Source organism: Pseudophryne corroboree, chromosome 9 (genome assembly GCF_028390025.1).
Source record: "Pseudophryne corroboree isolate aPseCor3 chromosome 9, aPseCor3.hap2, whole genome shotgun sequence".
Classification (NCBI taxonomy): domain Eukaryota; kingdom Metazoa; phylum Chordata; class Amphibia; order Anura; family Myobatrachidae; genus Pseudophryne; species Pseudophryne corroboree.
Window position 1 is genome coordinate 159,816,899 of NC_086452.1, and position 14,914 is coordinate 159,831,812.

The window sequence follows — 14,914 nt, forward strand, 5'->3', positions numbered from 1 at the left end:
TTGGGGTCCTGAGGACCGAGTTTGAGAACCTGTGCTCTAGAGCAGTGTTTCCCAACCTCAGTCCTCAAGGCACACTAACAGTCCTGGTTTTAGTGATATCCAGGCTTGAACACAGGTGACTTAATTAGTACCTCAGTTATTTTGATTTAACCATCTGTGCTGAAGCCTGGATATCACTAAAACCTGCACTGTTGGTGTGCCTTGAGGACCGCGGTTGGGAATGCCTGCTCTAGAGCACCATGATTCAAAAAAGTTTGAGAACTACTGGCTTCGGTAGTAAAGTTGCAATAGTTGAGGGAGTCAAAAGACTTCTGTATTTAATGAAATGTTATTTATTATATCTTTCCATATTCATCTGAATCAATTGCCCATAAGATAAGTATTTCCCTAACACTGACTGTATACATTGTTCCTATATAGCAGGCATCTCCAACCTCAGTCCTTAAGGCATATTAACAGTTCTGGTTTTAGTGATATCCGTGCAGAGCCGTTTCTTGAGGCGGGCGAGGTGTGCCGTCGCACGGGGCGCCCCGCTGTGGCTCTTTGTGCACCCCCTCCTCTCCGTCATTACTACTCCACTCGGGGGCGGAGTTTCACGTAATGACGCGCTTGCGTCGTGACGTCACGACGCAAACGTGTCATTACTTGAAACTCCGCCCCCGAGCGGAGTACTAATGACAGGGAGAGGAGGGGAGCAGCAGGACTGAGGACAGACTGAGCAACGGAGGTAGATGCTGGCGGGCTGCTAATTTACACAGCCCTGGCAACGATCATGACACCTGTCCCAGAGCATGAAACTCCTGGCAACCAGCATAGATACCAGAGCATGAAACTCCTGGCAACCAGCATAGATACCAGAGCATGAAAACCCTGGCAACAAGCATAGATACCAGCACATGAAACCCTTGGCAACGAGCAGGTAATTTAAAAGTAATTTATGGCTTTACTGTAGGGCATAATGTATCAAGGGCATTGCGGTGTGTGGCATAATATGTTGTAGGGGGGGCATTACTGTGAGGGGCTAAATATGGTGGATTTTTTTTTTCCCCTATGGTGGCCGTGATCTGTTGGTGCAGGGTCAAAAACTGGGGTGTAAAGGCCCCCATCCACTAGGGAGTTTTATCTCAGCAATGAGTTGGATCCATTTTTCCTGCAATCTGGCTGGGAGCTTCCCGGGAGCCCTGCGATTGCGATTTGCTACTTGAGTGTATTTTTTACATGTGATTTATCTCATGCAATCTAACGTTATTAAACCTATTTCTGTGTGATTGAGATAAATATAACGTGCAGCATGTGTGATCTGCGATTACGATGCGAGACACACGGGAGCGCACCTTGCATTGCAATCGCACGAAAAGTACATGCGATGTGACACTTTTCATACAATCCGTCTCAGCAATTCATCTCAATCGCATGAAAACCAGCCATATCGCATTAGTGGATGGGGGCCTTTAGGTAGTCTTTTCAGGCAAGACCACGGCCATTTTAGCGAGGCCACGCCCCTTGCAGAGCGCAAGCACCTTTATAATGCGCATATTTGTCTTTTTTTATGTCTATGTGGGTGCACATTTTTTTTATGTCAATGGGCGGGGGTGCATTTTTAAGTCTCGCACTGGGCGCTAGACTGGCTAGAAACAGCATTGTATCCGTGGTGAGCACAGGTGACAATTAGTCCCTCAGTTATTTTGATGTAGCCATCTGTGCTGAAACCTTGATATCGCTAAAACCTGCACTGTTGGTGTGCCTTTAAGACCAAGGCTGGGAATGCTTGCTATAAAGGATTCTATACAGCTGGCTTTGACAATAGGTTTTCCATTCCTCCCTGCTATTTGGTGAATACAGCAATGGGCTCTATTATACTGTTGACTTATATTGTGGTCTTCCTGACATCCTGCCACATTGTAACAGGTTGTATTAGAAGCAGATGTCTTTTGGTGAAGTATTCACTCTTAAATAAGTTTAGAGTACACGCGTTACAAGGTTTCAATTAAGAAGGTCAGTAGAAAGGTGAGGTAAAATAAATGATACACGATGGTCCGCACAACTCTATCTAGGGTATTCAATTATCCGCAAATTCGCGGCAATTTTTCGCCCGAAAATTTTTTGCGGCAGTCGGGCGAAAATTGTCGCAAAAATGCTCCATTTTTCGACCTATTTAATTCCAAACGGGTTTCACGTGAAAATTCTTGCAGTGAAAAGTGCAGGTGAAAATGGGGAAATCAGCCTGTACCCCAAAAAATTCTAAACTAACATAGGAAAACAGAAGAGAAGTGTGTTAGAGATCACATTAGAGCGTTTTTGAGAACTTAAATTGTGTGAAATGGCGGTTATATGCATTTTTAAAAAAATGCAAAAAAAATGATAGAAAGCAAGTTTTTTTGAGCAAAATAAATGCTCTCATTAAATTTGGGGTACATAAAAATGGGTATAAGTATATATTTGGGTCATTTTAGGGTACTTTAAAAAAAAGTGGAAACAGACCGATTACTCCCATCTGCAAGCCTAAAAACGCCTGTCCCACTCATAAAGCACCCCAATATACCTGTCCCATACCTTGAACCCCAATTTCCATCACTTTGTACTTTTTCACCCCAAAAATGACATGTCATTATTGGCCAATTAAAAATAATTAAAAACCTCAACGTGCTTAATTAGTCATTAAGGGGGGTGTCCCAGGAGTTCTGTACCATATCCAAACATTTTTACCTTAAAATAGTGACTTTTCCCAACTTTTCACCTGCTTCAGAGTAGGTGAAGGGAAATTAGTGAAAAAATGATCACCGATACATTTTCCAGGAAAATTGAACAAGCTGTAATTGCGTTTCGTGGGAAAAGTCCGGTTTTTCGCGCGAAAACCGGACTTTTCACGCAAAAAGTCTGTTATCGCTGCTAATTGAATATACCCCTATATCTGATCATGATAGCTTAATTTTTACACATTCTGGCATTTGCACAGTTGTGAATAGTTAAAATAATAGTAAATGAGCCACTAGTGCCCACAACATTATACAGGTTGAGTATCCCATATCCAAATATTCCGAAATACGGAATATTCCGAAATACGGAATTTTTTGAGTGAGAGTGAGATAGTGAAACCTTTGTTTTTTGATGGCTCAATGTACACAAACTTTGTTTAATACACAAAGTTATTAAAATTTTTGTATTAAATGACCTTCAGGCTGTGTGTATAAGGTGTATATGAAACATAAATGAATTGTGTGAATGTAGACACTTTATTTAATGCACAAAGTTATAAAAAAAATATTGGCTAAAATGACCTTCAGGCTGTGTGTATAAGGCGTATATGTAACATAAATGCATTCTGTGCTTAGACTTAGGTCCCATCGCCATGATATCTCATTATGGTATGCAATTATTCCAAAATACGGAAAAATCCGATATCCAAAATACCTCTGGTCCCAAGCATTTTGGATAAGGGATACTCAACCTGTATAGCTAAATGAGTACTCCACTTTCACTGACTGTCTAATATCCTTATGACCCCGCATGATGAGATGCTTCAGGAATGATCTTGTTTTATTTTTCTGCTGTTGAAAAATAAGCAAATATTAAAGTTATTTTTAAGTTTTTAGTACTTATTAATAAGCTGCTGACCTCATTTACAATGTTTTTATGCATCTGGCAGGCAGCAGCAAGGTGGTGCATTGGTCAATGTGACAGGACGGTCCCGTACGAAAGCACTCGCCGCTTTCGCGTCCCGTCTCCTGCGCACAGATTGGAAGGTTAGGTCACACGAGGCCTGACCACATAGGGGATTCCCGCTTACCGTCAGTAACCGCCTGTTACTGACTCCACCCACTGCGCTGTGGGCGGGTTTATGCTGCCACCACCAAACTCCTAACCTGCCGTGGCGTTTGGAACCACGGTTCTGCTCTGTATGTGCCGACGCACTGCCTTACCACACCTGTGTGGTGTTGACGAATCCCCACTAGCCACTTGCTAGGCCTCTACCGGTAGCTGGCGGAAGGCGGAACTTGGAGACGTTAGGTGCTTCCCTGGACAGCCGGAGGACGGGGCTATGGTTGGCATAACCCTGTAGGTCACAAGATGAAGCAATCTTCTTGAGGCAATGATGTTTTATTTGCTCAATAGTTCTAAAGAGAACTCTTCCCTATTGCTAGGGGCAACAGCATACAGCAAGATGTTCCAGCAGAATAAGATGGTACAACTACAATACTGGAGGCTCACAAGCCTCCTTTTTATGTCAGTTTTCCACACAGTACCACAGGGGGGTAAGCCCTCCCTGTCTTCTCCAACCAATCAGGTTATCGCACAAAATATAAATAAATACAAGTTACATTTCAAAAGTTAAGAATTAGATAAAGCACATTTCTGCTCCTTTTCATATATAACCAAACCAGTAGCTTTCCCAAACACAATCTGATTATCATGTTCCTGTCTCTTTCACAAATGTAAATATAACTTGCATTTCAATTGCATTCATCCTCTCACACATAGACAACGTTCTTATACTGTAAATTAAACATAATCTGCATCACACATAATGCAGCCTAAGAAATCTTACATCAAACTGTTGGTAAACGAAACCCACTAGTTTGCATTCATAAAACACAATCTGATTTAGCAGCCCCTTGTGTCTCCATGCAAAACTAGTTTTGAGTAATCACACCACAGGAGATGCTGAAGGCACAGTCTTCTTTCCAAACCTTCATTTGTACCTGAAAGAAAACATTTGCCGACCAAAAGGCCTGCTAATCGACACCCTGCTTTAGCTAGGACAATTAACATATGACTGGCTATGTACAAGTTGCTGAACAACAATTGTCAAGGTCTTTTAGAAACAAAATACCTTGTACTTTCCTCATAAGTGCCCTGTCCAACAGTTCATCATTCTCCAACTGCGCACTGCGCAGCGATAGAACATATGACACCTTATTAAACATATTTTAAATACCCGGTGCCTAGCACCCACAATACATTTAAAGATGGTGACTAGCGCCAGTGCACAGTTTAAAAGTGGCGCCAAGAGCCCTTTGTCCTCCTAATGGCGCCGGGCACTAGGGGTTAACCCCTTCAGTGCCGCGGCTGCCATTACACGTGTGGCTGGTTAGTCTCTCCGGTCACACTCATCCCCCCCCAATTCAAGCGGGAAACCAGGGAGCCATGTCCCAACGATTTGACTCCTGGTCCCGCAGTCTGTTGAGTTGAAGGGGACGCTACCTGGGTAGTGTAGGCTCCGGCCTAGACAGTTCATCCATAGTGTAGTGGGCCTCTCTTTGTGGGTGCACAATGTTCAAATAGTCCACCTGAAGTCCAAGTTCAAGGCTCCACCACAAAAGTCTGTCCAATTTCCCCAAGGTAGGTTGCAGCCACCTAACAAGTGGGTGGTAGGTCACCACGGTGGGGGGCCAGTTACACACAAGTGCCACCCAAGGTGTCCCAATTGCGGCATACCCCACCTCCCACCATAGCAGTATTCTGCTCAAACAGGCCACAGGGTTCTCCTGCCCATATGGCTCTTTCTGGCTCGGTACTGCTCCCAGTCCATGCAGTGGCGCAGTAGTTCGTAACACACAGTCCTGGTCAAGAATGTGCGCCATCAGCACTGGAGCGGGTGCCCGAGCCTCCTTCAATGACTGGAATGCCAACTCGCAAGCGGGTGCAAAGTCCACTGACTTGGGAATGCCCTTCCTAGCCATCTCTGTCAAGGGGTTCACTACAGGACTAAAGTCAATGACAATGTGTCCGTAGGGCCTTACAGGTTCTAAGGTCAATACCGGTCTGGGTGATGTGGGTCGGGGACAGCCTCTGGTTGCCTCCACCCCCTCTGGTTTGGGCCTACCCCTGTCTCCTCCCACATGGTGCTCCAGGCACTGCACCTCCGTCATACCTATCTGGCAACTGTCTGCCCGAACTGTCAGACCTGCCCTCCAATCCTCTTCTGTCGACCTATGACTCGGGAAACCTACCATGTCACCTAGGCCTACTCTTCACTCCTCGTCTGCTACCTGTGCCACAGTGATGGCGGCCAGACCACCAGCCTCTGGATCCTGTGTGGCATCCACTACAGGGAGGCTGCGTGCCTTCCCCGATCTACTGAGCACAGGCAAGGGACCTGCTATGTCCACAGCAACTTGCTGCAAGGGTTCTCCTATGGGCAGAGGCCCAGAGACAACACAACCGCTGGAGTGCCCCAGCTGCCAACGCATGGCACCAGCCTTACAGTTGGTCTGGGCGTCATCCGACATTCCAGACCAGGGTAAGCTCTGTGTCAGGCACTTCAGGGTACGGTCTGTCTCCGGGTTACTGTCCAAAGGGGTTTCGCTGGCAACCGACACCGGTTGCGCAGGAACGTTCCCTGGGGGGACCAGTTGGACACATTCCCTATCTGGTCTATCCCCTCCCACTTTCCTGGCTACCCTGTACCTTAACCCTTCCCGCCAGGTCAAACTTCCCGCCCCAACCCTGTCAAGGCCGCTGCCAGAGTGGCGCCTCATGCCTTTCGGGGATGGGTCAGAGAGTTGAGCCTCCCTAAACTCCTGCCTGTGGCCCTCAATCTCTCCTAAATTGGGACACTCTACAGGGGGATCTAGGTGGGGACTACTAGGGTCAGTCTGGTAGGGGTCAGTCATGGAAAAGTCAGTGTGGTTTCTCATACTCACCGCCGGAGTTGGCAAACCACTTGGGTCAGGAGCATCAGTGGGCACCCCCACAGGATCAAACGAGCTGGAACCAACATCCTCTGCGTTGCTAGGGGACGTAGGCATACCAGAGGCAAAAGGCATGCAGGGTCGATGTGCTGATCTAGCCGCTGTAATCTTTTCCTCTGGGCTGGTTGATGCTGTGGTTGGCTGTGCTGGCAGTTGTCTAGCAGCTGTAGTCTTTTCCTCTGGGCTGGGCTGTGCTGGAGTAGCTGATGTCAACGGTGGTTGTGGAACTTGACTCCGGGAAATGGCGCCAGCAAACGTGGTGACGATCCCACCACCCAGATCATTTCCTAGGACCACATCAGTTGGGAGACCATCCATGACGGCAACTACTCGCAACTCTGGTCCAGCTCCCCAGTCCAGGTAGACTCTTGCCATGGGAACCGCTTTCTCCATTCCATCTGCCAGGGTGACCTTGGCAGTGCGAGTCGACCCTGCAATACTGCAGCAGGATCTATAAGGTGGGGGCTCACCACAGTGATTGAGGCCCCAGAGTCTCTTAGGCCTTCTCCCTGCAGGGGTCCCACGTGGACTGGCTGCAGGTGCCTCCACATGTTGTGTAGGGGCTGTTTGGCCATGCAGGTGACTCTCTCCGCAGAGTGCACCTGTCTCTCGCCACACTCCATCGGACTGACTGGAGGGGGTACAGTCTCTGGAAGCTCATCTCCACGGGTTAAGCAAGCAATCTGGGCTCCAGCACTCGGATTTGGGGCACGAGTCTGGGGTGCTTGGGATGCAGGACAGTTCATCCTCAGATGTCCGATTTTCCCACAGCCGTAGCACTTCTTCTCCAGTCGTGGCACCGATTATCTCTGATCAGTTGCAGGGACGCTGCGGTGCGGTTGCTGGCCAAGAGCACCAGGGTTGGAAGATGCTTGTCTTTGGGGGTGATGAGCTGAAGAGGGGTGTCCCCTTGGTGGTACAGTCTTTTGGAGCTGGCTGCTGGCTGGGCGCTTCTGGCCCTGTGGCCGAATTGCCACATACTTGTCTGCTAACTGGGCAGCCATCTTTAAGCTGGATGGCTCCCGATCTAGCACCCACTCCTTCACTTCTGGGGCGCACCTGCGGTAGAACTGCTCCCTGCAGATCAGGTCAATCAGTGCGTCCCATGTAGTGGCTTCCGAATCCTTCACCCACTTCACCACGTACTGCCGCAGCTGGTTGGCGAACTGCTCATGGGTGCTGCTAGGATTCTTGGGCAAGTCTCTGAACTTCTTCCTGTAAGACTCTGGAGTGATGAAGAATCGCTGGAGGAGGGCCCGTGAGACTTCGTCGTAGTCCCCACAGTCCTCCGTGGCCACTCCCCGATAGGCCTCCAATGCCTCTCCATGCAGAGTGGGCACAAGGTGTCTCACCCACTCCGACTTGGGTAAATCATGTAGTTTACAAGTCCTTTCAAAAACTTGTAAATGTCCATCAATGTCCCCATCACTGTCTGCAAACTTGGCAAACTGAATACGTCCTGATCTGTGTACAACAGCTGACAACGGCTCCCGGGGTACCACGGCCTGTGGTGCCCGCTCATCATGCCTCATCTGGATGATGATCAAGCGCTCTTGCTCCGTTGCCCTTTCCCCCAATTCCGCTAGCCGATCTGCTAGGGTATCCGGGCCGCCCCCCCTGGGACGTTGGGATCCTGGCCCTACTAGGGATTGCTGGGAAACATTGCTGCTGTGAGAGAGGGCGGGGCTTGTGGGTCTCACCGGTTCCTTACGAAGGTCCACTGTTGGGCCGTCCTCTGCAATGCTGACGCCGTCAGTGCTTTCCACCTCCGCCCGATGGGACTCCTCCACGCTCATGAGCGCCGCCCTCATGATGCTCTTGGACGCGTTGGAAGGGATATCCACACCCTTCTCCTGGCACACGATCTCCAGATCATCCTTGGACATTCCACTGAATTCCGCCATCTTGTGCGTTCTCCTGCGCTGCAGTTACTCCTCTCCTGAGTAACTCGGCTTCTCCAATCGGGTGATGAAAAGCTGCCTGGGATAATCCCACCACTATGCCACCAATTTCTGTGACAGGACGGTCCCGTACGAAAGCACTCGCCGCTTTCGCGTCCCGTCTCCTGCGCACAGATTGGAAGGTTAGGTCACACGAGGCCTGACCACATAGGGGATTCCCGCTTACCGTCAGTAACCGCCTGTTACTGACTCCACCCACTGCGCTGTGGGCGGGTTTATGCTGCCCCCACCAAACTCCTAACCTGCCGTGGCGTTTGGAACCACGGTTCTGCTCTGTATGTGCCGACGCACTGCCTTACCACACCTGTGTGGTGTTGACGAGTCCCCACTAGCCACTTGCTAGGCCTCTACCGGTAGCTGGCGGAAGGCGGAACTTGGAGACGTTAGGTGCTTCCCTGGACAGCCGGAGGACGGGGCTATGGTTGGCATAACCCTGTAGGTCACAAGATGAAGCAATCTTCTTGAGGCAATGATGTTTTATTTGCTCAATAGTTCTAAAGAGAACTCTTCCCTATTGCTAGGGGCAACAGCATACAGCAAGATGTTCCAGCAGAATAAGATGGTACAACTACAATACTGGAGGCTCATAGGCCTCCTTTTTATGTCAGTTTTCCACACAGTACCACAGGGGGGTAAGCCCTCCCTGTCTTCTCCAACCAATCAGGTTATCGCACAAAATATAAATAAATACAAGTTACATTTCAAAAGTTAAGAATTAGATAAAGCACATTTCTGCTCCTTTTCATGTATAACCAAACCAGTGGCTTTCCCAGACACAATCTGATTATCATGTTCCTGTCTCTTTCACAAATGTAAATATAACTTGCATTTCAATTGCATTCATCCTCTCACACATAGACAACGTTCTTATACTGTAAATTAAACATAATCTGCATCACACATAATGCAGCCTAAGAAATCTTACATCAAACTGTTGGTAAACGAAACCCACTAGTTTGCATTCATAAAACACAATCTGATTTAGCAGCCCCTTGTGTCTCCATGCAAAACTAGTTTTGAGTCATCACACCACAGGAGATGCTGAAGGCACAGTCTTCTTTCCAAACCTTCATTTGTACCTGAAAGAAAACATTTGCCGACCAAAAGGCCTGCTAATCGACACCCTGCTTTAGCTAGGACAATTAACATATGACTGGCTATGTACAAGTTGCTGAACAACAATTGTCAAGGTCTTTTAGAAACAAAATACCTTGTACTTTCCTCATAAGTGCCCTGTCCACCAGTTCATCATTCTCCAACTGCGCACTGCGCAGCGATAGAACATATGACACCTTATTAAACATATTTTAAATACCCGGTGCCTAGCACCCACAATACATTTAAAGATGGTGACTAGCGCCAGTGCACAGTTTAAAAGTGGCGCCAAGAGCCCTTTGTCCTCCTAATGGCGCCGGGCACTAGGGGTTAACCCCTTCAGTGCCGCGGCTGCCATTACACGTGTGGCTGGTTAGTCTCTCCGGTCACAGTCAGCATTGCCAGCTCCTCTCTCAGTTAATATATCCAAATACCTGGACTGACAGGTGGATGGAGTGCCTGTTTCAAGTGGTGTCTTCATAATTAACAAGTGTTAACCTATCTACTTGTGAGCTGATGTATGATTGCAAAAATGCTGCTTATTTCTGTAGTTATATGGAACCAGCTTGAAACATGGACTCTGCTCACCATTTATTTTTATTATAAATTAGAGAAATCCACAAACTGCACCATTTACTCACCTTAACTTACATCACCACTTATTACCCTTTAATGGTGTGTACACACGGTGAGATATTTTCTTACGATTTTGACTATATAGTTAAAATTGTAAGAAAAGTTAGTGCAGATCGCAAGGTGAAAGTCACCTTGTGATCCCGATTCGATGCCGATGCGTGATCCCGCGCGGTCGGCATCGCAAGCCTAGATAGATTGTGCAGGCAAGTCAGTTTTGACTATCTAGTATAAAAGATAGTCAAAATTGACACTTAGCCAAGATCGCACATAGTCATTATTGCAAGCACACTGATTATGTCGCATAGTGAGAATCAGGCTTAGCCCGAATCTCACCGTGTGTACACACCATTACTCTCATCTTCAACTACATCCTAGCTTGCACACCATGTAGCAGGCTCTCTCAAATACACACAATCACTTATATCCTTTCTCAATTCATTATGTGATTACACTTCTTATTAATTATAACGCTCTGCCTGCCATTTATTCTTACATACTTACTCAATATTTACAGCAAAAACAGCACTTTTAGTCGGTAATCTAAAGATAACAGTTAAAAAAGCACACCTGAGGCAAACAGGTAGCTTTCAGTCGGAGAGAATAATGGTATCTCCTATTACATACACAACCAATATTAATATGAAAGTCCAAAGTTGAATTTACTAAACAGCAGTATTGAAATCCCGGATTTTGTATGCAGTGGCTTTAGAAACCGACGTAAAAACACCATTCAAACCCAGCCAAATAAATGTCCTGCATCAGGCGGCCATGTTGCAGAAAGCATTGTACAGATCCCTAAATTCTGTGCGTGCCTCTGTGTTAAATATTGTGAAAAATCGCAAAGATTTTGCTTAAAAATTGTGTGGTTCCTCCAATTGATAACCAGCCCCAGGATTTTAAGCCTTGGCTGTTAGTGATAAAATAATGGGGACAATGAGCGTGGGGTCCCCCCAATTCCTCACTAACCAGCACTATGCATGATCGGCTAGGGCTGGGGGAACCAAAGAGGGGAGACCTGCAGTGTGGTGGTCCTACCAGCATGATTCCACTAGCCGTAGACCAGTTTGCACTATGGTTGGTTTCCCTAGGGGAGTGAGGCCTGCAAAAAAAAAAAAAGCAGGCCCACCTCCTCGGTGCGACCAGCCTATTGCTAATAGCGTTAGGGCATTTCTCCATACCCCATGACAGTGGGTACAGAGTTAGTGAAGAGCTAATAGTAAGAATAACATTATCCTTTGCAGGCACACTGTGGCCAATTTTAAGGACTGTAAGGGCATACTAGCACTTGGAGAACCAGAAGTACCTGCATACCCTAGCAGATAGGGCCTGCTGGCACCTGTAGTGCACATTTAAAGGAAATGTTAAAATAAAAACAGCGCACACACACATCGAATTGAAAAAGACTTTATTGAAATAAAATACCCCTCATTTACACATTTATTACATACATAGTCAAAGGGGATTTGTCCTTTTCAATCCATATAGGCATCCATGCATACTTGAAGAAAAATGGCACAAAGTCCGACACGCGGGCACTCTCGTGGGAACGAATGGTGCCATTTTGGATGTTCAGAGTGCAGCTGCTCCTCTGGCGCTAACCAGTCAGGGCTGCCCTATTCTTATGCGAGGGTCTGCCAGTAACCTCTCAGTAGCATTGTGCAGAAGTTGCTTATTCATACTCTTAAGTGTCCATTACACCCCCAAACCTACCATGCTAGAGTATGAAGCAGAGCCCTATTGTTAATGGCTGTAGGGCTGGTTGCAACCAGGGGGGCCTGCATGCACCGCTGTAACCTGTAACATTATCACATCACTCTTAGGGGGCAGGGGCGCTGGTGCTGGTAAGTAGTGCAGTGTCTTTAGAATTCTCCGTGCAGCTCCACAGACTGCAGGGTGCTACATATAGGATGTATCTCTCCATATAGGAGACTGCAAAGATCTTAGAGATCTGGCTTACCTAGATTTTCTAATACTGTAATTTTCCCTTACAGATTGGCCTTATTCATTCACGCTATTATAGCAGACAGTCTCTGCACCTCTCATCCCTATAAAAGGTGTACTCTGTAATATATCCATGTTCTCCATTCCTCTCTGTGGTATTATGTTTGAGACTGCTCCTGCTTCCCTGGTGCCAGCATTACCCCCTGTCTTTCTTCTTCAGGACAGAACCCCCATCTTTTTGCTCAGGAATTGGGTGTAATATGTAATATTACCATCATAACATGGATGATATGTGGTTGCGGAATGTGATACAGGAGATATTAGATCACTCATCCCCAGCTCTAAAACTTACCGATTACCACAGGCAGGAAAGGGTGTCTCCCAAGGGCAACTCTACAATGAAAAGTTTCCTATTCTGCCAGATGCCATGGCTCAGAGCATCCCCGAATGCCAAAGGATTGTTGCTGGGGTTCCGTTCCCAGTGTAAGGGCATTTTGGCATTTGATGAGGTTGCAGATAAAACATGGAACTTACCATCCACAAGAAAGGGTAAGTTCTTGCACCTGGGGGGGCTCTGGACGCCGGCCCTCCAGCACAAGACCCCACCGCATATTAGCAAATCTGCATTACGGACTATCGTTAAACAGACTGTCAATTAAGACTGAATTCACCACCATTGTGTAGACAAATAAGGAAATTGATCTGCAGCCATAAACTGTGAACGCTCTCTGCCACTTCTGATATTCACTAAAGTATGTGCTGTGCATTATTCTTGCTATCACCAAAAATGTATTCAGTTGCATCTGTGTACAACAGGCATTCCCAACCACGGTCCTCAAGGCACACCAACAGTGCAGGTTTTAGTGATATCCAGGCTTCAGCACAGATGGTTAAATCAAAATAACTGAGGTACTAATTAAGTCACCTGTGTTCAGGCCTGGATATCACTAAAACCAGGACTGTTAGTGTGCCTTGAGGACCGAGGTTGGGAAACACTGGTGTACAATATAACTACAACCTTAAAATAAAGTGTGTTATTAGCATCAGAAACAACAATCCTTACTCATTGAAATGCAAGTTACAGCATAAGATACTACTTTGTTCACACCACACACATAGACTGAGCACTATATACTCCCACCTGTTAATCATACTTGTTACTTATACGGCTCTGAGTTGAATACAAAACTGTAATATATCTACATGTTTTTTTCAGGTGCTCCGCTCTTCGTGCCATGACCAGACTGTCACCTGAATGACCTGACAAATCAGCAGTTAGTCACCACCCTATGGGCATGATTCCAAGTCACACGCGATGGAAATTTTCACGTAAATGATTGTGTGTTTATTTAACTACGCATGTATCTAAGTCACTAAAAAGATGCACAGTGTGTTCCGTGGTGTGTATTCACAGAGGCACAGTTGTGATTGAGACATGAGGGGGGCGGGGGGCAGGGGGCAGAAAGGTATTGGGCATTCCTGGGCGGTGGCTGTTCAGATGCAAGGAGAAGTACCTCTTGTGGTGATGTTATGGCAGAGTGGCGGGAGTGTTGCAGAACTGGTTGCAAACTCAGACAATTAATTGTTTACATGGAGACCATTACTCTGATGAAGAATCTACCTAGCATAGGGCAGGTACAAGTTACAATGATGTGTCTGATGGTAGCGTGTGAAGACGCACAAATGAGTATCTTAGTCCTTGCACATTCGGTTTGTACACCAGGGGAAGGGCTGATGTTAGCATTATCATAGTCGCAGATGCGACGACTGCAAATCGGTCACAGTCAGCCCCTATGTCTCAGATTTGCACTGCAGTGGTTGAGTCTCTCGCCAAACAGTGGTGACACTACCGAGTGTTGCAGTATTATACTGAGCCGGATGAAAGCATTACGCTGGAGCTGGTGAGGCCACTGGAGGCAATCGGAAAGAAGACCTGGAAAGAAAACCACGAATGGTGAGTAAACACTGCAAAACCATTGCCCATCAGAAGCAAACCATCAATGTTTCCTATGTTTCTTCATTCCATTCCTAGCCCTAAACCACAGCTGACAATTGTTGCAAATGTTTTGCTCACCATTTCTTAAAAAAACATGTACACATCATTCGTATAGTGATGCATTCTTGCAGTATACCACATTTTCACCAAAGGGAATGTAGTAGGAGCATCCTGATTAGTACTAGAAGTAAGTTCACAATCTAAAAAAAATAAAAAATTGGTTTGCTAATGATATGTGTAATAGTATATGGAGTATTTAACTTTTTACTGGCCTCCTGTTTCTGACGTTCATATTTCAATGCTGTCTTCACTGACAGTGAATTTAATAACAGTTGGCAGCCTTGTGTGGAGCATAGAGGAACAATTTCATGCTGTCACAGCTTGTTAAATAAATTCAAGCAAAACCAGGTGCTTTTGTGATAAAATGTATTGTCATATGATACATTGCTGGCTAACCAGTAATAAAGTGTGTTCAAGGCATAACTAGTTAGGAGCTGCGTACAATAAAATATAATTCACTGTGACTAGCATGTTATTTTTTTCCTTATTTATGCTATATATGTCATTGCATAACCAATATTTTTCAGTGGAAA

The 14,914-nt window shown here is 46.3% G+C and overlaps 1 long non-coding RNA gene across 2 annotated transcripts in view; it reads left to right on the forward strand.

Annotated features, from left to right (window-relative positions):
• The window catches only part of LOC134957765 (uncharacterized), a 41,001-nt gene that overhangs the window by 14,800 nt on the left and 11,287 nt on the right, over positions 1-14,914 (forward strand). For both annotated transcript variants that reach the window (XR_010186733.1, XR_010186734.1), the window contains exon 2: positions 13,542-13,654. This is a non-coding gene — a long non-coding RNA (uncharacterized LOC134957765). The remainder of the gene's footprint in view (positions 1-13,541; positions 13,655-14,914) is intronic.